At 46.9% G+C, this 25,645-nt stretch overlaps 1 protein-coding gene across 3 annotated transcripts in view; it reads right to left on the bottom strand.

Annotated features, from left to right (window-relative positions):
- Positions 1–25,140, bottom strand: part of LOC102693689 (leucine zipper tumor suppressor 2) — an 84,044-nt gene extending 58,904 nt beyond the window's left edge. The window contains exons 1-2 of one of the 3 annotated variants that reach the window (XM_069189277.1): positions 24,795–25,140; positions 22,835–23,220 (exon numbers count right to left, since the gene is read on the bottom strand). The gene's annotated coding sequence lies outside the window, so the exon portion shown is untranslated. Of the gene's footprint in view, positions 1–845; positions 864–22,834; positions 23,221–24,794 lie in introns of those variants that run through there. The other 2 variants (XM_015347845.2, XM_069189278.1) reach the window with 2 other exon arrangements.
- Between the last annotated feature and the right edge of the window lie 505 nt (positions 25,141–25,645).

Below are 25,645 nucleotides of genomic sequence, written 5' to 3'. Positions count from 1 at the left end.
GTTAATCAGTTACAGTTATGATTAATCCATAATGGTTAACAGGCTTCCATGTGTATGAATAATTAGTCTTGATAAGTAATGACCTTAAAAGTAACAAGAAAGTGATTTGCACACTAATGACAATAGTGCGATCTTCCACAATAGTTCTAGTTATGTTGGACAAATGAGTTTGCGAATCCCAAACAAACTGCTGCCTGATATTCTCTTTTGGATGTGGGCATCACCCTTTACATACGAATCGGACCCGGGCAATGTGCTGGACAGGATTGCCAGTGGATAAGCGAGAGCCAGAGGATAAACTACGCTGCTATTGTGAAGTTAAGAGGATGTCCTGATGTATCTGCGACACCGACACCCCTGGCGATGTGGAAATGTGTGCCTTCCACTCATCCTCTCTCAGAGGAGAAGAGTCATTCAGCCTCCTTTCTGCTGCCCTTGCTTCTGTTTTGCAGTGGCATCGGCCTTGGCTTTGACTGCGTCCTTGTGCAAAAGCCCACGGGGGAAAAACTAGGCCAGAGACCCGTCATGCAATGCAGTTCCGAAAAACAACTGAACAACAGAACAGAGCATCTGCAGACTCCGCAAAGCGCCGTATTTTTCTTGTGAGTGCACGGCACAAAGCAGAAAGCGTGTGGGCTAAGAGTCGTCGGTGTCGGCTGCATTCAGTGAGAGTCTGGTTATATAACCGCAGTGCGACTGCCCCCATACTCTGCGTGCCCCCTGCCAGAGGGCCCTCTCCCTCTCCGAGGCCAGTACTGACCAGCCCCGGCCTCACTCCTCACACTTTCACAGTGACTATGGGTTACAGGCTTCATCTTTGTGAGAAGTCAGAATTGTGAACATACCAGTTTCTCCCAGCACCACTCCGGAGTCTCCCGCTGCCGCCTCAGCGCTCAGGAGACAGACTCCCATCCTCCCATCTCTTCCAGCTCACTGAGGTAACAACATTCTCCTGTGCCCATGGGATCAAGAGGCGTAGGCCTGAACGTGCTTCCCACCCCTCCCGGGCGGGGAGTCTTTACTGGTGTAATAGCAAAAGATACTTGTGCACGGTCAGGAACTAATTTTGAGAAAATACTCCCTTAAAGGCACCCAACACTAAAAACATGGCAATGAGATTTGACAAAACACCTTACCACCCCGTAGTCTGACCTCAGCAGATCTCAGGAGCTCGTAAAGGCCGGGCCTGATCAGTTCTGGGATGGGAGTCCTCGAAGGAAAACCAGAGTGCTTCTGTAAGTGTTTTTGAATGTAATGTTATTCCTTTTTGACCAGGATTTCAAAACCAATGAGCCAGTTTGGTGACTTGTTCAGTGAAGTACTACCATCCCTTAGATAAGACATTAAACTGAGGCCCTGCGTACTTGGTCATTGAACATCCCACTGAGTTGTTTATAGGCTGTTAACCCCAGTGTCCTGGCCAGATTCCACCCGGGGCTTTAAAAGTCTGACCCTCCCATATTTCCTCCCTAATTCAGCTGGTGAAGTAAAGTCTCACTCCTCCCCTGATCTGCTGGTACAGAAAGGCTGCTATGTGTCAGCCAGATGTGTCACATAGCACCCACAGAAACTCAATGGATCTTTTGGAATGAAAGTGCTATATAAATGTAAGCGTGTGAGTGCGAGTGGGCAGCAGTTTTGTGAGTGCGAGTGGGCAGCAGTGGTCTCAGTGAGCATGTGCACGTGAGTTCATAGAACTGGTGTGTGAGTGTGCAGCACCGGTGTATGTGAGTGCATGTATGCTACTGTGCAGCAGTGGTGTGACTGAGCATGTGAGTGCGAGTGGGCAGTAGTAGTTTGAGTGCGAGTGGGCAGCAGTGGTGTCAGTGAGCGTGTGAGTGCGAGTGGGCAGCAGTGGTGTCAGTGACCAGTGCGAGTGGGCAGCAGTGGTGTGAGTGCGAGTGGGCAGCAGTGGTGTGAGTGCAAGTGGGCAGCAGTGGTGTGAGTGAGTGTGTGAGTGCGAGTGTGCAGCAGTGGTGTGAGTGTGAGTGTGCAGCAGTGGTATCAGTGAGTGTGTGAGTGCGAGTGGGCAGTAGTAGTGTGAGTGCGAGTGGGCAGCAGTGGTGTCAGTGAGCGTGTGAGTGCGAGTGGGCAGCAGTGGTGTGAGTGCGAGTGGGCAGCAGTGGTGTGAGTGAGTGTGTGAGTGTGAGTGTGCAGCAGTGGTGTGAGTGTGAGTGTGCAGCAGTGGTGTCAGTGAGTGTGTGAGTGCGAGTGGGCAGTAGTAGTGTGAGTGCGAGTGGGCAGCAGTGGTGTCAGTGAGCGTGTGAGTGCGAGTGGGCAGCAGTGGTGTCAGTGACCAGTGCGAGAGGGCAGCAGTAGTGTGAGTGCGAGAGGGCAGCAGTGGTGTGAGTGCGAGTGGGCAGCAGTGGTGTCAGTGAGTGTGTGAGTGCGAGTGGGCAGCAGTGGTGTGAGTGCGAGTGGGCAGCAGTGGTGTGAGTGCGAGAGGGCAGCAGTGGTGTGAGTGCGAGAGGGCAGCAGTGGTGTGAGTGAGTGTGTGAGTGCAAGTGGGCAGCAGTGGTGTGAGTGCGAGTGGGCAGCAGTGGTGTGAGTGAGTGTGTGAGTGCGAGTGTGCAGCAGTGGTGCGAGTGTGAGTGTGCAGCAGTGGTGTCAGTGAGTGTGTGAGTGCAAGTGGGCAGCAGTGGTGTGAGTGCGAGAGGGCAGCAGTGGTGTGAGTGCGAGTGGGCAGCAGTGGTGTCAGTGAGTGTGTGAGTGCAAGTGGGCAGCAGTGGTGTGAGTGCGAGTGGGCAGCAGTGCTGCGAGTGTTCAACAATGGTGTATATGAGTGCACTGTGGCACAAGCACATGTGCACTGCTGTGATGTGTGAGCCACAAAGGGTTCGCAATGTGTTTATGGAGTATGACTAACCACTGAATTAGCTTCTCTTTGTGGGCTGGTAATTCCCATCACTCAGCAATGTTGATGAAACTAAACCTCTGAATTATAGTATATTTAGAGTGGAGAAAAAAAATCACAGAAAATTATGCTTCAAGATGAACTCTCATTTATATGCAGCAGTCTTTAACAGTACTAAAGATTGCTGTGATGTCTAAAACATATCCCAAGAATGAACTAATAGGGATCTTCCATTATCCATGCCTAGGCTTTCTCTGGAGGTTTAATGAGACTGCTGAGTCACCTGCCAAATCAGGTTGCTTTTAAGAAAAAGCTCAATTCATGGTTATAAGAAAGATCTGTCCTATTTACATGGGGGTACTGTGGAATTCTGCTAGCTGCCCTGGACCTTTAGCCATTGGGCACATTACGGCTACTGTGTTGTAGGTATCTGCAGTGACAGTCTAATCACAGTCGTCAAACATTATTTAGTACATTTATGACCATTTTGTTTGGAACCCAGCTGATAGTGTATAACTCATTAGATCAGAACTGGTCAGCCCAACAGCCCAGCCAGTTCTGAAACTATAACAGAATTGACATTATATTCTACACAGATTTTAACTAAACTGAACATTCATTATTTCAATGGTGGTTAATGGTGAAGCAGTGGCTTGAAGTGACTTTATAAAAATGTGGAGGCAGAGGGAAATTGATTTCTCCTGAGGATTACGGCGTTCACTCTTTTTTAGAAAAGTCCTCAGTTCGATATTGAATTAAATTTCTGCTGCGCTGCCGAACAGCCTTGCCAGGAAAAAGCCTTTTTTTTAAGAGCACTATTGAATTTATTCATTCTTTTAAATTTGCTCCTGCTGTGCTTTTAAAACATCAAGCCCTTCAGTCTTTTTCATCTCCAGTCTTCAGCTCACAGACCAGGACAGCAAAGGAGCAGTCAAGCTGTGAGCACGACAGGCACAACGTGTGCACACATGGGCACACGCAGCACACACCGGTACACGTGGCCACACGCGGGCAAGCTGAGGAGAGACTGACAATTCTAGAAAGAGTGGGCGCCCATTTATTCAATATTCATCAGCACAGAAAAAGACATTTCAGTTTCACCCAGATTTCATTTGTAAGCATGAATATTTAAATATACAGAGCACCGCCAAATTAAAACGAGCAACCCTGAAATACAGATGCTGCACAAATCTAAGCACAAAACAGAGGAGGCCCACAAATGCTTCTGCAAGATTTTCACACTGAGGGTGAAGATATGTTTGAAGGTGCTCGTTTCAATTTAGTAGAGCAGGGTGCTGCCGTGCACTAGGCTATTTTTAATTATTAAACACGCCGTGGCTATATACCGATATAGACTAGAGAAAGATTAATCAATGCATCTGTATCAGTGATGATGTGAAGAGCAGATTCACAGCGATGCTGGTCTGCGCTGGCCCAAGTGAATGAGCCCAACAGCAGGCAGATCTATAAATACCTCTGTCTCTGCTCTGAGCTGTATGGGCCTTGGGTGGGCAGTGTCCAGATCCCAAAAACACAGGGAAAAAAACACTTCGAAAATCCTTAATCCTGCATTCTCAGTGGGGTGATCAATCTGGTTACATAATGGGGGCTAATCCCCTCTTAGCACTCCAGTGTATCATCAGGACAGAGAGATGCATCCTATCAAGAAGGCTGCCTGCACCCACTGTTGATTAATACTGCTAAAAACAAAAAGACATCACAGCTGAACTAGGAGTTCACACTAGATCACAACTGGGCTGGAGGTCAGGGTCATTCAGAGTTCACAGCACTAGGGGACTCTTCATTTCAGCTTACAGCATTACCGCCTCCCAGCCTGACCTCACCAGATCTCAGCAGTTCAGCAAGCTGACCCTGGTGCTTTGGTAGGAAACTTGCTGCTGTCAGTAGTGTTTGCTGGACCAGTAGGAGTCACTCTTCCCTGTCGATCAGAATTTCCAAACTAATGCCTCTGTTGATCAGGGATGAGTGTTAAATCGAAGTCCTGCCTGCACGGTAATGAGACATCCCATGACATCGTTCTACTTTGGGTTTGTACAATATGTCCTCCCTAAACTTCTCCCTTAATTCAATAGATGAAGCGTTGTCTCGTGTCTCTGTCTGATCTGCTGCACTGGCATACGTTTGGGTGAAAGGAGCTGTAGAAATGCGAGGACGTTTGAATATGATCGTTATGTGGCCACACTGTAAAGGAAGAGTCATGGGCAGTGCTGTGCAGCCCTGAGAGTGCCCATCCGCAGGAGACTGTAAACTCAAGCTGGGCGCTCTGTTGGAGCACTACTGTGCCCCACTGATCATGGGCCGTCCCAGCATCCAGTCCGAATGGGTCACCGCAAAGTAGGTCACAGTGTTACTGGGCGTGTCTATGACGGGGTGACGTGGGCAAAGGAGAGCAAAACTTCATGGATGGAGCCCTGGGAGAGCTGCCAGAGTGGGCCTTCTTCAGCTCAGGCCCAGAGCCTCTTGTCAGCTGCCTGACGCACAGGGACAAGAGAGTTGTTACTCCACCGTCACCCAAAGCTAGCTTTTTTTCTTGTGTGTCAAATGCCTTCCTCAAAGTGCAGATCTAGAAAGAGATAAGTATACAAAAACACACCACACAGGAATGAGTGGGAAGCAGAATGCAATTATGGAAAGGGGAGCAAATATTTGTTCCTGGAGCCAGATAGCAATGAAGACCGGCTTGCAGCAGTCTGGGAGAAAGTCATTTTCTAGTCAAAAGCGAATGGCGAGTATAAGCTTGAAAACCCTACTTGAAAATACCCTCGCCTATGGATTGCTCTCAGGCACAAGACTGCTCTGTGAAGGAGGAAGCAGTTGTGACCTAACACTTGCAGTATGGTACACAGTGTTGGCATCTAGACGGACTGGTTGGACTGGGTTTGCCTGAGAGGGTGGCTATCTTGTGGCTTCAGGATGCGTCACTTATTCGGTAAGGAAGAGGTGACTATGGTCAGGAGGCATGCAGCTCTCTCTCTGAGTCTGCACACACTACCATCGCAGTGACCCCTTGCTGTACCTTCCCAAAGCCCCCTGGAAGGTTTGATCCTCAGTTTTAGAGATGGAGATTCTTTTATTCATCCATTTCCTAACCCCTTTATCCAATACAGGGGAATGGGGGAGCAGGAGCCTACCCCAGCAAGCAATGGGCACAAGCAGGGTACACCCTAGAGGGGACACCAGTCACAGAGCACACAAAAACGCTAACACACACGTACTCACACCAGGGCCAATGGGAAGAATTTCTTCGTCCGATGGGAAGAAACCCACAAGATCACCGGCAGAACATACAAACTCCACACAGACAGCACCTCAGACCCAGAATTACTATACCCAGGGCCCCAGTGCTATGAGGCAGCACTGCTAACCACTGCACCACCCTGCTGCCTGAGACTCTTATTTACAAGGATAGTCAAGCTTGCCACCTAACGCGGAGGAAGTCTACATGAGTGGTCATTTAAATAAGAATAGACTTTGTACAAGACCCTTCTGCAGCTTGTTAAATACCAGGAATTCCTGCTAAAAAAGTACTGAAACTTGATTTGTTCTTATTTACCAAAATCGTGAAAGGGCATGAATAGTTATCAACCTCAAATGCTGTACCTAAGGCACAGGACTGAGGACTGGACCAGAAAATAAAATAAAATTGATAATGAGGATTTGGGAGAAATGAATCCTGGTGAGGGTACTGAGTGAATTGGGCATCAGGTTGAGCAACAGAGGAAGGGACTGTTTTCTATTAGCCAATAAGCATGACTTTGGTGGCACCTTGTTGAAAACTCAGAAGAACACCTAGAGAACCTGCAAACTTCACCCAGACAGACAGCAGAATCCCTGAATTTAACAGTCTCCTGGAGCTGGAGAAATGTTAGCAAAGCCGAGTGCGTCTGGTCATCTGCACTTGTTCCACAAATTAAATGTGTCAGTGAATAAGGAAGAAGCACAGAAAAAACATGAAAAGGTCATTTTGCCCAATTCACAGTGTTCTTTGCACAAATATATAGGTTGGACTAGACCTTCAAGTTTTGAAACTGTTTTATTGGTAATACAAACAGAGATGGGACAAAAACAACCGACTGCAATGTGTTCAGCTCTGTTTGCTCGCAATAGGCTTGGGTGTTAGATGAAATAATAACAATGTTGACATTGGAGAAGCAAGTAAATAAGAGCTTGCTGTTCAACTCAGAGGTTCCCAAAGCCCTTCGCTTCTAGGAGTGGCTACAGAATTCAGCCCCCATCTGGAGCCACGCTCGGCTACTCCGCGCCACCAGCTCACTGCTATCTTACAGCACACACTACTTCCTACTGGGCAAACAGCACGGCCCAAAAGCTGTACACTGGGATTCCATGAAGAATCCCCAATGTTTTGATGGAGATGAAAACCGTATTCCTACTCCTTCCAACGATCACCATAAAATGACCATTTAAACCCTTCAGCCCAACTATACATCAGAGTCTTCCTATCAAGCCAGACCTGGGGGGGTCTATCCAAGAAGCACAGGGTGCAAGGCAGGACACTCTGGGAAGGATGCCAGTCCATCACCGATCCAGAAACCAGAGCACCTGGTCAACACGGGGCGAACAAAACAAGAGATAATCATTAACTTCAGGAGGGTCCACGCTGATCACTCCCCACTGTACATCAACAGCTCCCCTGTGGAGACAGTTAGAAGCACCAAGTTTCTTGGTATACACATTACAGATGATCTCACTTGGTCCCTCAATACCACCTCCCTAGCCAAGAAAGCACAGCAGCATCTCTATTTCCTGCGGCGACTGAGGAGGGCAAACCTTCCCCGGCCCATTCTTACTACTTTCTACAGAAGCACCACTTGACCAGCTGGAACACTGTTTGGTTTGGGAACTGTAACGCTTCAGACTGCAAGACCCTACAACGAATTGCGGAAACAGCTAAAAAGATCATTTGAGCTTCTCTCCCTTCCATTTCTGTCACCTATCACAAACGCTGCTTTCACAGGGGGTCTAGTATAGTGGATGACCCCTCCCACCCCTCCCATAAACTCTTTGCCTTCTGGGAAAAGATATCGTAGTGTATGGGCCAGCTCCACCAGACTCTGTAACAGCTTCTTCCCGCAGGCTGTCAGGCTCCTCAGCACCCTGGAATCTAACTGTACCCACTCCAATTCCAGAAACAGGGTTTAAATCCCCCCAGTGTGTTGTGTATATTGTATTATGTATTTGCCTTGTAATTTGCTTGATCTGCACTTTGCACTATGTGTATCCTGTCTACAATGTCAGTGTCCAGTCTGTCCTGCCTGTATTTGCACCGTGGACGAGGAGGAATGGTATTTTGTTCCACTGTATACTTGTATACTTGACAAATAAATGTGAACATGAACTTGAACATGGAAACTCCAACCAGACGGCGCTTTAAAAGTCACTACACAAAAAACAGAGGATACGTTCCACACGCCCCGGCCTGAGCTGTGACTCAAGTTAGATTAAACAAAACAGTAAAGCTTGAAAGATGAAGATGAGTGTGCCGTAAACTTCTAACAAACCATGAAGTCTAGCTTCATAAAGAAAGATCTTTTTCCTTACGGTTTAGTAAAAGGCCTGACACCCCAGACTGTCTAAGAATGTCGAACAAGTGGTACCTACCAACCCAGAATGAGCAGTCAAACACAAATCAGAGGGCACAAGTAGAACCTATGTGGAAGTGTATTAAAGCACTTCTTTATACAAAGGGTTGTGGGAGTCTGGAACAAGCTGCCCAGCAATGTTGTTGAAGTTGAAGCCTTGGCTTACTTCCTTCAAGAAACAGCTGGGAGAGATCCTGGGGCCATTTAGCTATAACTACAGAACAGGCCGGAAGGACCCAACGGCCTCCTGTCGTTTGTGACTTTACATTGTTAGAATCTGGTCTGGCTGATGGGCGGAGCAGCGGATCTGAGGCAGGTTACTAGGGACACAGTTCCAATGTGAGACTTACACTCTCTCTTCAGCGCACAGCTCTGCACAGATATATTTGTTAAAGTTTCAGTTTCTATATGGCCAACACCCAAACAAAAACACAGCTCGTAATAGCACCGCACACCTTGGTGTGATCAGGACTTCTGCCCTGCTTGTTCTGAAAGCTTTATAGTCTGTACTATCAATACTCATCTCTACAAACAGCACCTTTACATAGGAGCTATTCAGCACTGAAATATATATAGTATTAGTAATTATAAAGTTATTCATTCCAAAGGATACCAAATGCTTTACTCATTCAAGAAGACCCATATCATGCAGCAGTGAACACAGCTCCTCCCTGGTTGACACTTCCAGCTCCTCTGTATAGTAGATCAGGTGGGGAAGAAAGAAACAACTTCACTGACTGAAGTAAGCGAGTTCACACTGCACGAACCTCAGCCAGAAGGCAGAGGTTAACCTGGTCAAGATTCCGTAGTATGTTTCACCAGAGTAAGGGAGTTATCAGGACCTCAGTTTAATGCGTCACCCAGAGGACGGCACCTCCAACAACACAGAGTCACCGTACGGCTTCACATCCAGAAAGAAGAGCGCCACTTAGTGGTCCACCAACAACACTTACAGCAGCAAATCACTTTTCCCTGGAAGTCTCCTATCCCAGTGGATCAGGCCCAGCCTTGCTTAGTGAGGGCAGCCCAATAGCAACATATCCCAGAGAGGACAAACATATCCCAGAGAGGACAAACACTGCTTGAATTGCAGGAGAAAACTAGACAATTTCACAGTTCTGGAGCCCTGGCTCTATCAGGGCTCATGTCCTTCCATTTATTTGAAACCTGCCACTGCTTCCTCTATATCCTGCAACGCCAAGTGCAGAAGGTCAGGCAAAGGGATTAACATTCACACCACTGACTCCTCTCATCTTAACACGGCAGGGCTCTGATGTGGTGGTTGAAGCAAGGACGGGGTCGAGAGAAGTACGCAAATCTGAGAGTAACTAGAGCCCTCCCACAGGGAGTTTACAAAGAGCCCTTTGAACAGAGCAAGGCTAAGACAGCAGTGAGGGAAACCGCTTTCTGCTGAGTTCGGATGATTTCCTTGGCAGCCTCTAAAACATCGGGGGCCTACACCGTCTCAAAACACATCGGAAAGCAAAACCGTTCTGGGATGGAAAAGCTTGTAGTTTCTCAATTTCTGCCGGGGACCTTTCCGAATATTTAGAAAGGCCTGTACCTTATGAGCACACTGTGAAAAATAACACATCTGCCAGCAATTACAGTCAAATATCTTCAGTCATACAAGCACGCGATCTGGAACGGCACATGAATTCTTTTGGACGCTGAAGCCCTTCTGCCGGAGCAGGGCGGAGGGTGCGTGCGTGCTCCAGAGGGAAGAGAGGGGACTGAGCTTTCCAAACAGCGGGAGCCGGGCCTGGCTGCAGCTCTGTGCAATTCTCCCAAACAGCAAGCCGTCCGGACAGCTGCGCTTGATTCCATGAAAAAGCGGATTGGAATATTGTTCTGATCCATTGCAGCAGAAATTCCTCCTCAGGAATTATGTTCCCTAAAAAAATCACTGCTCTGCAATTGCCCTGTGATTTCAGAAATGAACAGTACTAACCTAATATGTGAAAACACAGCAGGCACAAAAAATGATCACATATAACTGTATGCCTGGTATACATGGTAAATCTGGCATACTGGGACACCTGGTACACCTGGTATACTAGTACACTGGTAAATCTGGTATAGTGGAACACCAGGTATACTAGTACACAGGCACTCCTGATACCGGTATGCCTGGGACACTGGTACACAGGCACTCCTAGTATAGTGGTACACTGGTACACCTGACCTGGTATACCTGGTAAATCTGGTACATCTGGTATACTAGTACACAGGCACTCTTGGTATACTGGTACACTGGTACACCTGATACATCTGGTATACTAGTACACAGGCACTCTTGGTATACTGGTACACTGGTACACCTGATACATCTGGTATACTAGTACAAAGGCACACTTGGTATACTGGTACACCTGGTATTCTACTACACAGGCACTCCTGATATTCTACTACACAGGCACTCCTGGTATACTGATACACTGGTATAATGGTTCAGGTAACCTGCAGGGTTAGACACAAGTGCTGAGATACACACCACTGAGACAGTAGGTTTTGGGAACAGTGGAAGGGTCCAGATGCTGCTCTGTGCTTCACAGAACTGTACCAGAATGCCTGATGTCCCCAAGATAGCAGCATAGAGCCTGAGGGGCAAGAGGCAGTCTTGAAGCAATATTTCAAGGATATTTATATCCCTGATGCTGTCCCTGCTTCCTTTGGAATAAATTGCAGATGGGACAGTGGCAGCAGAGAGAAATCAGCGTAGCTGTGCGTTGCACTCGACCTGGAAAGAGCAGGCTGGCATGGCCCAGATTTCTTTACGCAGGAGCCAGGCTGGAGTGCTGGGAGTACGGGCCATTTCAGGTCTTTATCAGCTGTAGGCTCGTCTCCACACACCAACTCCAAGTAGGATATTTCAGCCTACTTAAGAGTGTAAGTATGCACAGAAAGAGGTGAGACTGAAATAAGATAAAGCATTCTTGTTACATCAACACAACTTTGACCTACCCAGTAACTGGTGGGATCGATGACTGGACAAGTTCACACTACAAGGCAATGTAACAAGTCCGTTGGCAAACTAGCAACTGAGGGCGGTCAACTCAACAATCATAACTTTTATTTATAAAGATAGATACTTTATTGATCCCGTGAGGGAAATTGCAGAATAAATAAATACAATTTATTTATTTTTTAAATAAAGCGCTTTTCAAAAACCCAAGAACGCTGTATATCGGGAATAAAGAAAAAGTACAATAAAAATGAAGGAAAAAATGAGAGCATACAGGTTTTTACAGCTATACTGTAGGCAATCAGACATAGACCTTGGTGAAAAGGTAGGTTTTAGGTTTGTATTTGAAGAGAGTTAAAGATATTGTCTCTCGCAGGGTCAAAGAAAGGTGTACTGTATTGCCCCAGTGCTGACGAAGCACTGGAACACTGACAGAAAAGGCACAGTCACCAAAAGTCTGTGATTAGCAAGCAGAGTACCAGCCTGAACTGACTGGAGGCATGGAAACATGGAGGAATTCAGAGATGAATGACAGAGCCAGAGCGTTTAGAGCCTTGAAAACTGTCACAAGTCATTACCGTAGCAAGTCCTTCAGGGGAGTCCACAATGGAGGAGGCAGGCTAGGGGTAACATCACCCAGGGCAGTCCTGTCACTAGCAGCTATCCCAGCAGCAGCCCTGGCTCAGTTAGCATCAGGCACGTCCACTGGTCTGGCCGCGGGGTCCAGGAGACCCTTCTCTCTCAAACGTCAAATTCCCAGCAGGAAATCCCTTGGACACTACAAAAAGCTGCTTTGGCCACAGTCTGGTGGCTGGAGCCCCCTGAGCTTCCACTCCCCGATCCCCTCGTACAAACAGCTGTGATTCCCAGCCTCTTCCAGAGGAGCATCCACTGCCCCCAGAACACACAGCCACACAAATTGGGAGGTTTCAATACCATGAGGGAGCATATTCAGTTTTTCGAACAATAAACAGGAGGCATGAAGGCATGAAGACCACTTTAAAAAAATGGCTAGATTTGATCCTCAGGATTAAATATGAAGGTTTGACCGTCTGACTGTAAAAAGGCAGCTGCTATCAAGCCCTCAAGCTTTGGCCTTTGGTGGTGACAGCACACCCCCTCACTGCATCGGCACTGTTGTTGCATCACTTTACTTCACAATCCAAGGGCCACAGTTTGCATTGAGGAGTACGTCAGATTTCGGTTGTAGCTAAGGACTATAGAATGTGCAGGTTCGGAAGCATCCTTCTGCTACTCGGCCAACAAAACACGCGAGGAGCAGCAGAGCAGCAGCGCAGGAGCACATTCCTCTAAACACAGGCTTGACTTGAGCCTCTGGAGCAACCAGTACATGGGAATGAGAGGAAAGCCATGCATATGTTTGTAACCTTTTGGACCATCACACTGACTGAAAAGATATCTTGTATTATTAAGCTGTTCCAGTTAAACATCTTCCTCCTGTGGTGGCACAGCAACAGGGCTACAGTTTCACAGCTCCTGAGTCCTGGGATAACTTTTGGGCCTGGGTGGACCTTCTGTGTGGAGTTTGCATGTTCTTCCAATATTTACAGGTTTCCAGGTTTCTGTTGTAGTTTGCTCCCACTTTTTGAAAGACCTTGTGCGTGTGTGGACTCCGCGATGGTCTGGTGTCCCATTCCTGCCTTAAACCCTGTGCTTGCAAATTGGTTCCAGGCTGCCATAACCCCAGCTAGCAATAAATATTCTGAAATATTTCAGAATATTTGCAATAATAGGTGGCTTTTCCATAATCAATAGACCGGCTTTGCTGCCATGAAAGGATGGGAAACACGTTAACCAGAGAGCCTGATTACTGCAGGATGTGCCAGTTTATAAAGCAAGGACTTTGCATAACATCTAAGATTTTCAAAATGCCATGGATTCTTTGCTCTAATATCCACAGTTTCCAGCTGACCTCATTCTGGCAGCAGCCTGCTCTGCCCAGGGGACAGCGGTGAAGACATCGGTCCCCATCTGCCACACAGTCCTCACCACCCCTGTGATCGGAGGGGTTTTCATCCACAGCTCAAGCGCAGGCCAGACTCAACAGCCAGGTTCCCAGGAACCATTTTAATACAGCCATCTGTGACTGCGTCCCAATGTCTTGGGGTCAGAGGTTAACAGCTGTACATTTCCCAGGGGAAGCCGAACCAGAGTAACTTCCCCATGAGAGCAGAACTCCAGAGCTCCAGAAGCTATCAGCAGATCCCACTCCAGTCGCCCTGTCTCCACACCCACGGAACAGCTCAGGAGCACACTGCCAGGGAAGCTGGCTCTGTCCAGAAAGCCACATCGCTTTTCCACTCATTCGCAACATGAGTAGAACCACTGCTGCTCCTACAGCTGAGAATAATGCAGACTAATTTCAAGACATTCACACATTTCGAAGACCAAAACCTGATGCGTTACTGGCAAGGAGACACAACACGGTTCTCATATCATTAAATGGATCTGCCTTTTTAAATTGAGCACCCCCCATGCTGAAAACATCAGGTTCAGGTTTTCAGATGCTGCTGTGTTTGTCTGACCTTGGATTTGTGCTGGGTGTTGTGCTGTAAACTCATTATCTCTAGATCAAGACTGAACATTTTAATACCAAAAGGACAAGCACGTCATGAACAGACCCCCTCCACTTTAGGATTGATTTGATGTAACCTGCCACTCTGCAATGGCTCTCATCTTACAACTGAAGATGAACCCATTAAAAACAGCAAAACTGTTTCTCTTCCCACCACTGCAGTGAATGATACACGCTAGGTAAGGCACAGATTAAAGAGAATCACTGCTCTGCAGTCCTGCTAGCATTTCAAACTGCTTCTTCATCCACAGAATTCTGAGCTGGATTTAAGGTGCAGGACCTGACATTAACACTGCATTTTGTGAGAAGGAGAGTGCAGGAGATACTGTACATCTGCCACCGAAGAGAAAACAATTGGACAGTTTAGTATTTCGATTCCATCCGCGTTCCATGGTTTTATTAAGAAACAGAAGGCTTGATGATGCCAATTACAGCTACAAAGGGTGAAATGAAAAAAACAGTCACAAAGGACGATGAAACTGTCAGCAATTCAACCCACAGAATCAAAAGAAAACCTGTACAGAAAATTACTAGAGCTTTAAGCACACAGTCTCTTAGAAATGAGAAAAAATAAACGTATATCTTGAGCATGTACTCTCCTTCAGTTCCCACTCCTCCTACTTCCTCTGCCTGCCAGGCTAATTTAGCAGCCTCCTTCCACCAGATTATTAATCCCACACCGACCTTCTGTCTGCCTCCAGGATGCTTCGTACAAAAGCAGATTGTTAGAGATCCCTGCACATTTCTCAGAGATCCACCCCCCCAACCCATCTCGGCCATTGCACAGCACTTTGATCCAGTTCAGGTTTGAAAATCAGCACAAGACCTGTGTGCTCAGAATAACAGGACCAAAAAAACAAGAGCTCGTGATGCTACCGCACGGCTAAAGAAACTAAAAAGGGAACGCGCCAGACACGCAGGGGGGGAGGTGTCCTGAACAGAGAAGACTCTAAAGCTATTGAAAAAGCCATGCAGTGAAATTCTTCCGAGTCAACAGTGAAAGGCAAACCAGAGGACATAAGTGGAAATGCTAAGAAACTGCACTGAAAACAGAGAACGTCTTTACACAAAGCGCTGCAGGAGTGTGGAACGTGCTGCCCAGCCATGCTCTTGAAGTTGAAGCCTTGGCTTTTTTCCAGATAGGGCAGGATGAGGCGAGATTGTCAGGTTGATCAGCTACCAGCCACAAAATGAGCTAGGTTTGCTGAAGAGACTTGTTCGCAGCTCTCCTTCTGTCCTTGTGGCTGGACTGGGATAAACACTTGCCATGCCACGGGCCCCCTGGAGAAGAAGGGCCTGACATCAACAAGTCTACGTGAGCAAGATGGGTATGGATTGCAATGTTAATCATAACATATAACAATTGTAATAATCCGCAAAACAAGCAGGCAAGGCTAGATCTTCCAGTGCCCGGTTCTGACTTACAGCCAGGAGCCCCCAGCTGGTCAAACCTGTAATGGCTCAGACTGCTGAGCAAAGGCAGCCTGATTTTGCAGTGCACTCAGGAGTTGAACACCCTGCCCAACCTGGCAGCATGTCCAGAAATCAGAGACACTCTGCCAACAGTCCCCGCTCCACCCCCCCTCCCCATCAGATAACAAGGGCCTTGTCTGTGGCCTGAGCCGTGATTCGCTCGGTCCCACCCACATTCCGAATGGTGCAAATGTAAATGTCTTCCTTGATAAACTGTAGGTCAGGTAGGTGAAGCCAAGTTTGTGCAGCTATGCATTCTGGGTGACAAAGCAAAATGGAACCGAATGAGTTTACTGGTCAGGAGGAACACGGCGCTCTGTCAGCTGGACATCTGGGAAGCTCCCAGCAATGGCACCTGGAGAGGAAGCTGGGTCAGATCCAGACTGCCGTTCTTCGAACAGGAATTACAGTGGATAAAGCAGTGGTGCTCAGCGTTAGAAAACCGATCCCTTTACATGATTCTACACACCTGGGTCGGACACTTCCAGCCTGGTGTAGTGCTCGGCCTGTGGTTTATAGAGCCGCACTGCTACAATTAGTGTGGCTGCCCAGTGAGATAGTGAACTGTACTCTGCTCAGCAGGTCCTCAGCCTGCTGGCTGACTTCTGTGTAAACAGCCCTTAGGAGCTAACAAGTGAGTTTCGTGACACTCCTAGAACATTCTGGAGACGTGACTGTCTGGTGACATCATCCAATCACCTGAACGAGGCAAGTCTGAAACAAATGGTACTGCGGCAAAGCGAGTTCTAAATCTTCTCAGGTTTATGAGCTAATTTTAGCCTTGAAAAAAATTGTTTGATAAGTAGGTGTCGCTTATGTTAATGAACAAACCAGCTGGAATGAAAAGCTGAACACCCACGGTCCAGAGGAGAGAATGATAGGTATCTAGGTGCTGCCAGAACAGGACATTTGAGACTGCAACCTGGCCAGTCTCTTAACATGTGGGAGCAGGTAAGGAGAAACGTTCACCCGGACTCCCGCAAAGACAACATCCCCCTACTAAACCTCCGCCAACGGCAGTGACCTTTTAAGCTGAGCCCCTCCATAATGGCATGATGGAAAGTCCCTTGGCCTTCTCTAGAAAGAACACAGAAAAAGAGGAGGAGTAGGAAATCACAGCAAAATAACCAAGAACGATGTAGACTTTGGGAAACTACTGTAAAGTAAGCAAAATACACAGTATTACCCCTGTACAGTTTTTTTTATAAATTTACTGACCGCCTGGGCTTTGTAACACTCATTTTGCACTCTGCTCAGGAAAATGTAAAGATTATTGATAGATTAAACCATACAGCTGACATTTCTTCACTCCGGAGAGTAAATGCTATTTGAATGCTTGCCAATCAAGGGCAAGAGGAAGACGTGGGAGCACTAGAGGGCAGTGGGCACCCTGAGAGGACAGCCGCCGTAGGTTTCCTCTGGGAATCTCACAGTGTTCAACTGAGCAGACAAAGCACAGAGACTAGAATCTACCATCGGGCACAAAATGGAGCAGGCACAAACACTGCACCATCTGATCTCTTGGGCTTGTGCACCACACAGGGCCTGATGCAGAATGCTACCCCTCGAGAAACAGATGGACGAGATCCTAGGATGAACAACCAAATAGGCAAGAAGGGGCAAAGACCCTTCTAGACCTTTGACCTTTAGTATTTCTTAGTGCTGATAATGCATCTATACCATGAGTGCTAAAATACTGAACCCGAAAATCAATTCTATTGCTTTGAATAAAGGTATGCAAGCCAAATGAATGGTGATATTTACCATTCCGCCTCTGGAAAGACATGCTGGTCTGTGTGGCTCCACACAGTTACTCCTGTGAAGTCATCTTGCCTTACTCATTAGTCGACCATCATTCTTGGGTCGTTGAGGTATGAACGCTGACACTGACAGAGACCTGCAAATCCTTATATCTTCCCCTGGGGTTCTCTTTGAATTCCTGGTTTGCTCTTGGGGAGATCTTGGCAGAGTAGCGTCACTGTGGTCTTGAATATTTTCAGAATATTTGCAGACTGTCTGTCCGAGAGTGGATGGATGGAGCTTCAAATGTTTAGAAAATGTTTAATAATCCTCTCCAGACTGAGGAGCAGGAACTCTTATTTTTTTCCCCAAACTTCATCCTTGTTTACTTACTAGCCAATTATTTAACCACTTGATTCTAATTAGTCCCTTAATTGTGCTAAGTGAACTTGATGTTCATTTATTATTTCAGATACACAACTTCTTAATTATTCAATGTTTTCTACTTCACCACATAACTGTGGTCTCTATATGCACAGGACCGCATACAGCAGGTTAAGACAGTGACAAGCCACCAAAACAACAGCTTTCTGCTCCTTCGTTTCCTTAGTATTCAATGGATGAATACATCACCACCTTTAAAAGTGGAAAGAAGCGTATGAACTGGATCCATCAATCTGCAGAAATATACTGTTAACATCCATCACATTAATCCAGAATTTTACTTGAGGAAGGAAGACAAAAACACATCAGCAGACTGCAGGGAGCAATGATTTACCTGCAGTAACATTAGGGTTAATCTCCTCATCCCATCCCAAATCGACAGAGGAATCCGTTGGGGCAAACATACAGGGAAAGGGGCAAGACAAGAAATGCCAGTGGCTTCCATCCTGCACGTGTTCAACCAGGCGTTAAGTACTGATCAACAAATCAAAGATCACGCCCACACAGAAGAGCAGATCTGTCACTCTGACGCTTGGCAAAGCTTCAAGCCACAAGAAAATAACACTCCTCGTCAAACTGTTCAGCCCAAGCAGACAGAAATCTGAAAGCGTTTGGTAGAACTAATGAGTAATGAAAATATACTCAGATCGTTGTTATCAACGGTCCAGACTAATGTTGGTTTTTCTTACAGGAAAAGAACAAATCATGCCAGTGAATTGATACCAAATGATCTCTTACTTTAAACAGTAAGAAACACACAGAGCATCCGTCCTGAGCGTATTAGGACAGATAAGGACGGGCGGACAGGTGAGGTTGGAAAAAAGTTGAAGAATAAAATGTTCTGTCCAAAAATATCTACACATCTACACACGCTTCTTCCAATTCGGGATAAAACTTTCACAATCCAAATTTTTAGATCACATTTCTACAAAAAAAAACAGTTGTGAAACCCATTCAATAAATACTGTACATCAATTAAAGCATCAAAACTGAAAAGCATTCAATTGCATCCAAAAAAGTAGATGGTACCGATGGCACACTGTGTTTCATGAAACACACTGCAGACCCTCTAGAAACCTACTGCCGAAAACCAGGCTCCGCCCTCCCACCTCAAGGGCATTGGTGCTGCAAGACGCTCCAGCCCTTCTCGGACGCTCGATTCCCGCCCGCGTGACTGCCCCACTTCCACACGATTCTTCCGCCAGCTGGGCTTCTTCGTTAGAAGGTCTTGCGAGACGGAATTGTGTCACCCTGTCCCTGCTGGGCACGTCTGAGTTGAGAGCAGGCTCGGTTCACGCGCTCTTGGAGAACTGCACTGCAGCCAGAAAACAACTCTCTAGTGGAAAGAGCCTTTTTAACACAGGCTTCTACATTCAGTTTGGCATAATGCATTTCATGCCAGTAATCCCCTCCCTCAGTCCTTTAAACAAACCACCTGTACAGATGAACACCTTTCCATACAAGAGAGCAAGCCTTAGAACTAATCCTGCAGCCACTTCTCTGCTCTGAGCTGTGGAGAAGGGAACGCCAGTCATAAATGAATACCCCCCATAGCTACAGCACTGTCACACTCAGGCCTTACGTTAGGGCTGGGCAATGTGACCTCAAATCAATATCACGATAATTTCACACATTTACCTCGATAACGATAAATTAAACGATAATTGTTGTGAAACCCTTGAAATGATATGATTACATAATATGCTGAAAGATCATGTTTTAAATATGCGAAACTATTAAAGCTTTGTAAATGTCAGGCACCGCAATTTAAGAAAAATATTTTCTCGAGGCCACAACGTATCTCTTGTCAAGGGTTTGAAAGAGTCTATGGTGAGCTATGGGAACCATGTCCTTCGCTATGTAGTATGTAATGGCGTTACTTATCTCGTTCCATCTGCATGAATCTTTTGCATATTGAGTGGCATTAGTAAATGCTTGAGTTAGAGACAGCTGTTTGGGGGAACCACTTCGGCCATGAGTGAGCTTGTCAGTCTCTATTTTTTTTGGGCCATGCACTCTTCGTATTCCACGACACAGCTGTGCTTCCAGTGATGAAACAAGTTGTTCGTGTTACGTTTTGGGCCCAGAAACGGTTTTCCGACAGAGGTTACATCTGACTTCTCTTTGTTCAGTATCCTGTTTGCTGAAGTCACAATATGACCAAACGATCGACACTGCATCTTTTTTAGATACCAGCTCGTCTTCATTTGTACTTGAGTCATCCCTGCCTGACTGGGGTTCAGCATAAGCGCTCGTGTTGCCTCATGCCCGGCACGCTTCTTTGCGTTTTGAATGAAGAACGATTGTTTGGACGAGGCACAAGCATGTGACGACTGGGTGTTGTAGTTTTTAAGGGGACCGCTCATGAAAGCACACACTGGGGAAAGCTTTTACCGAACGTACCAACATAATCAAAATGAGGTCGGTAAGAGATTCTTAACGTCAGTATTGATAAGTTTTCGATATATCGCCCAGCCCTATCTGGCGTCCCCTAGGAAGAGAGGGTCTCTCAAGCACAGCATTGCAAAGTGAGAAAGAGTGCATGGAAAGGAGTGGAATTTACATTAGAATGGACAGATTCAGCAGTAGAGGGTCGCCGATAACAACATCGTCCATTACCAGTCTCTCAAACTCATCAAGTATAATAATTGGTCCATCCATCCATTTGTCCTATCCCAGCAACCAACAGGCACAAGGCAGGATGCACCCTGGACAGACACCAGTCCATCACAGACTGACGCAAACAGACACACACACTCACACCAGCACCAATTTTCCCAGAACCCAGTTAAGCTACCAGTAGGTATTTGGACAGGTGCACCTGGGAGAACCACCACAAACTCAGGTAGAATCCAGAGCCCCAGTGCTGTGCAGCAATGCTAACCACTGCGCCAACGTGCCGCTCATCATATTTATCCTTCAGGATAATTTAGTTCTTTTTCATATTAGGGGAACAGCCCACAGAGTGTAGCCATATACCATGTCTCACACAACGATTGCCCTAGACCTTAGAAAAAGTTCTGCCCTCTATTCCCAAATGACACTGTGACACTATTTTTTTTACATCCTTGTTCAGTGGATTACAAGTCTCTGTGCTACAGGACAGCCAATGAGAAATAATCTACACCACCAGCCCCATCTTCAAACTGGCTAAACTGGCAAACAGCTGCAGAAAAAAATAATCTGCTATTCTTCTGGGTATCAGGTTGTGGGAGAGTAGAACAAGCTTTCCTGCCATGTTGTTGAAGCCGATACCCTGGCTTCTTTCAAAGAACAGCTGAATGAGTTCCAGGGATCAATTAACTACACACTACAGAAGAGACTGGATGGGCCAAATCTTAACTTACTGTACAAATCAAGTCTACTTCAAGACAGAAAGGAAACTCACCACTTTTCCAAAAACATTGCAGCACTGAAACATTACAGAAGAAGGCTTAAGATGAAGTTACAACACCAAAACCAAACCCCTGGTGGAAAAAAAAACACAGTCCAGGTTTCCAGATTCAAAGAACTGTTGGCTGTTCATACAGGGCACATTATTATAAACCGCAGCTCCTAATGTCTGGCCTGCTCTGGGACAGCTGCACAATATTTCGGACTTCGCTTCATTTCTTCATTTTTTCACCAGCGCAGCAGAGAGAAGATGGGAGAGTTCCTTTTGGCAGGAATGGAAATGTATCAAAACAACTGGGTGAGCCAGCAGTTCAGACAGGCTGGTCCCTGCCAAGACAGCGTGGGGGAGGAGGGGGTTCTGTAATTGACCACAGAGGGAGGGGCGCAGGCTGGCAGAGCGAGGCTGGAGAGGGGGAGAGGAGGGGCGTCTATTAAGACAGACATGCACGTCATATCCGCTAGATCTACATTGGCAGAAGAGCAATGCCGTCAGGCGCAGAAAGAAGATTTGCGATGAGAGAAGGAATCATTTGGTGCCCTGTGATGGACCAGCGTCCCGTGCAGGGATGGACTGTCCTGCCTTGTGCTCGCTGCCTGCCGGGATAGGCTCCAGCTCCCCCGCAACCCTGAACTGGATAAAGCAGTAGATGCATAAAAAATATTTCAAAAGCCTCCCTTTTTAGGTTTTCAACTCCCCATCCAATGAAATTGCCCACAATTTCTCCAGAACATTCTTGGTAGCCTTTTCACCATCACCGTACAGCCTGGTCATCAGCCCAGACGATCAACACACTGCCCTTACTTAACAATTTACAACAAGTGAATGTGAGTGAAGCGCTTTGCTCAAGGACACAGCAGCAGCCCGCCTGGGATTAGAACTCGCAGCCTTCCACTGCCACGTCCGCTGTGCCGCACTGCAGTTCTCTAATAACATCCTTCAGAACTCCTCTCTGCTCACCCAGCAATCACCCGCTTCCCCGCGCACTCTGCCCTGCTGCTCCACTGTCACTGTGCACACTATACTGTGCCTATGGGACGTCAGTCCTGCACAAGACCACAGCAACTAAACTGCTGGCCTTTACAATGCAGATGGTAGATCATGCCTTCCTAAAGTCATCAGTTCAATAAATCATAACAATATACGTCTTTTTCAACAGACAGCACCACAACTCCATGATTCTGTTAACACATTGTCACCCAAAACTTATTTGTTCCTCCATTCCACCCTTCCTCATTAGGTTTCCAAGTCTTGGAATTAAGCTGTCATTTTCCAAGGATTTCCTGCAATGTTCAAGAATCCCACTGTTCTTTAACAACTTGTATTTCACTGTCCAGCCTGACACAATACCCTTTGGTGCCGTGCAGGATCAGGTAGGGGATGAAACAGAATACTTATTCTCTGTCTTTGTAGCACAGCTGCAGGATAACAGCCCTTTGCTCAGCCCTAAATGAAACCAGCATCTGAAACCCACTGATAAGAGGCTTGTGGTAGGGAGACTGAAGATTCGGGTTTTATAAAGGCCAGCCTCTCTAAATGCTAAGTGGGCCAGAGATAAACCTGAGCTGACAGGTGGAATCAGTCAGATGGGAAGAGCTTGCTGCCGTCAAGGGCTCTGGTACCACAGAGCATTCCCCTTTAAGGCAATACTTTACACTGCCTCATTAATCTATTGCAAAAAAAAGGCTATAAATAAAATATGATACCGGCTTCTTGTGTCCTTGTCCGATAGGCACCAAACAACACCTACATTTTCCTTTTCCAAGTGACACCTTGGCCAGTCTGTGATCACAGGGTTCGCTCTGTTCAGCACTGGAGGTGAAGAGCCCTCCCAGGAGTCTCAGGGCTGAAGGCGTCCCAGCAACTCAAGGGCTTCTGCTGTCATGCCACTGTTTCACACACTCAGCAGCCAGGCCATCTCACAAAGCCAGCAGAAGGGCTACACAGGGGCACCCCGGTGAGCTTTAGCACTGTAGGTCATCGTCCAGCTACTGCCTGAAGGCTGCCAGCAGTCAACTTGAACAACAAAGCAGACAGCTTGTTCTGTCCGGCAGACTGTGTGTTTAGAACAAGGGCCTTCTACATTTGGGTCACTGTTTAGCTTGAAGAAGTCATCTGGGTCGGTTCTGTCCACACCTATAATAAACAAAACTAAAGAGACTGAGTTCCTTTAACCCTTCTGCGTGTGAGGTCACAGAGGCAAGGATGGTGGAATGTAGCAAAGTCTTCTTTCTTGTATTTTAGTAACCTGTCCTTACTGTGGTAAAGGTTTGTACCTCAAAGTCATTGTCATAACATTCTGTTCCACATTGTTAGAGAGTTGACAACCCTGCACCCAGCTTGAAAAGTACCACACTGTTAGCAAGCATTGTTCTTAATAAGGCCTGACTCAGACGCTCGAGCCCAAAGCTGGAGCAGATGTACCACAGGTGCAGAAATATGTAGGGCAAAAAAAAACAGCTCGAGTTTGGGGATATTTATTTTAATATGGTGGGGCTCTGTATGACTTCCAGTGTGGATTTCCTAACTGTTCAGTAGAGCGAGTGAAGACAGTCCCACCCGGGCTCAAGGTCAGAGGGATTTTCTGCACGACGCGGAGTAGGCACAAATCATTCTCACTGCCCCTCACAGATCCAGGACATCGCCCTCTACCGCCATTTGACGGCACTGCAGAAGAAACCACAGGGCGGATTTTAAACTGCGCTTGATCTCAAAGCGCAAAACCGCGACCTGAACACTGAACGTTATCTCGGATTTTAATGGAACAGTCATAATGAATGTGCATGGTAAGCTGTAGTTTTGTCTTTACAATATTAGGAACCCAATGAAATAGGCAAGCTGCATACAACACGTTAATTTTAGTCCCTAACTTTCTATTACTCAAGCCTCTACTAAAAGCATCTAGGGGAGTAATCCCAAATGAAAGATTTTAATTGCACATTCCTTCTCCCGATCGTTACAAGCTCAGTTGCGGAAGGAGGGGGCTAAACATTACCGGGGGATGTTAAGCGCGCACCGTGACACCCACGGAGAGCGCCGCTCTGCCGCACGGTGACCAGCCGGTTCCCCGCTGACTCCGGCGCTCTGCCGGTGTCGACTCGCGACCCAACCCACTTCACTCTGATCAAAAACACCGCCACTGTCTTCATTTGGATTTTAAAATACCGGCCGAGCCATACCGCGGCACCGAAACCCCAAGATAAAGACATCGTACTGCGATATTGATCGCACCATCAAAGGGCTCCTTCCATCCCGACGCGAGAACTCGACAGCACATAATTACGCACTTCAAAGTGTGGAGAGTTCCTCAACAATATTTTTAATCTGCCCCTTAGTAAGAGCCTTATAACACATTTCAATACATGCAATTGCGATCGCCGGTGCTGTTCCGATCTGTTGCGAAGCCTGGAGTCTCACACGATGTTGTAAAACTAAAACCGGTTGTTTTGTTCGTGCTTTCACTGCTCAGAAAACAACACTACAGCAAATAGCAAAATCGCTGAAGAGTTTCTATATATACTTATGCGTTATTGTGTGGTGTGGTGCTTTTAAGTAAACGTGATGATAAACAGCGTTTAGTTCGAAGTTTCTGCCTCCAAGTAGACCTGACAACAGTGCAGGTATGGTACACCGGCAATCCCGAGCTGTAATCAAATGATTTAGCTACATCAAAATAAATAACAACAAGCAAACTGGTTCCGTAAACTTACCAACTAGTACACGCAAGTCTTCATCCGAAGATCCAAGACCGTACTTTTGCAAAGAGCGTAGAGAGAGAGGGGAAGAGTTCAGTTCCCAGGCATGCGAAATCCGCGGTGTTGAGTTTTATTGTGACGGAATTTGTGGGTCTGCCAGCAAGTTTCAGAACAGCCTCGCGGCGGTCCGAGCGAAGACTCTCACAGCACCAGACTTCCCATCGCCCTGCACTTCCCTGTGGAGCTGACGGGCAAACACGAGCGCCTTCGCTCGTCTCCCGGCAGGACCCAGCCCCCACCGGTCTGCGCACCGCCGCTGGCTGGAGAGACAGCCGGCCTGCTCTCCCTCACACCGGGGCTCGGGCAGGGGGAGGGGGGCCGCAGGGGGGTGCGGACTGCCGACCTCAGCGTCCTGAAGAAGCCAGCTGTTACACTGTAAATTGTTCCCACTACAAAATAATGCTCGCATTGAACATCGTCTGTTCATCTTAGTACATTCAGATTCATACAGTACCTGTATGAATCTGAATGAAAAACCCGAGAGATCACGTTTACTTTGGCAAAAGTATTTTCAGTCTCATCCCATTCTTCGCTGAAATGCTTAAATTAGCCATTTTTTTTCCCACCCGAGCTCATACTGTCGATTCCGGGTGATTACACACAGAAAAGCATATAAACCAAGCATTTAAGAATGGTCTGTTCCCACGAGTAACGTTTTGTAGATAATAAACGGCTTATCCCAGTTATCCTAAAATCGAGTTTCTCTTTGAGAAAGCTATTTTATTGAAAATAAGAATCGGGAAACACGTAAGTTTTGGTATCCAGTATTTTAGGGTAAGATTGCGGTTCAATAAATGTTATTTTGT

Source organism: Lepisosteus oculatus, chromosome 4 (assembly GCF_040954835.1).
Source record: "Lepisosteus oculatus isolate fLepOcu1 chromosome 4, fLepOcu1.hap2, whole genome shotgun sequence".
Lineage (NCBI taxonomy): Eukaryota > Metazoa > Chordata > Actinopteri > Semionotiformes > Lepisosteidae > Lepisosteus > Lepisosteus oculatus.
Note: the sequence above shows the minus strand (reverse complement) of the source record. Positions and strands in the feature narration are given on the sequence as shown.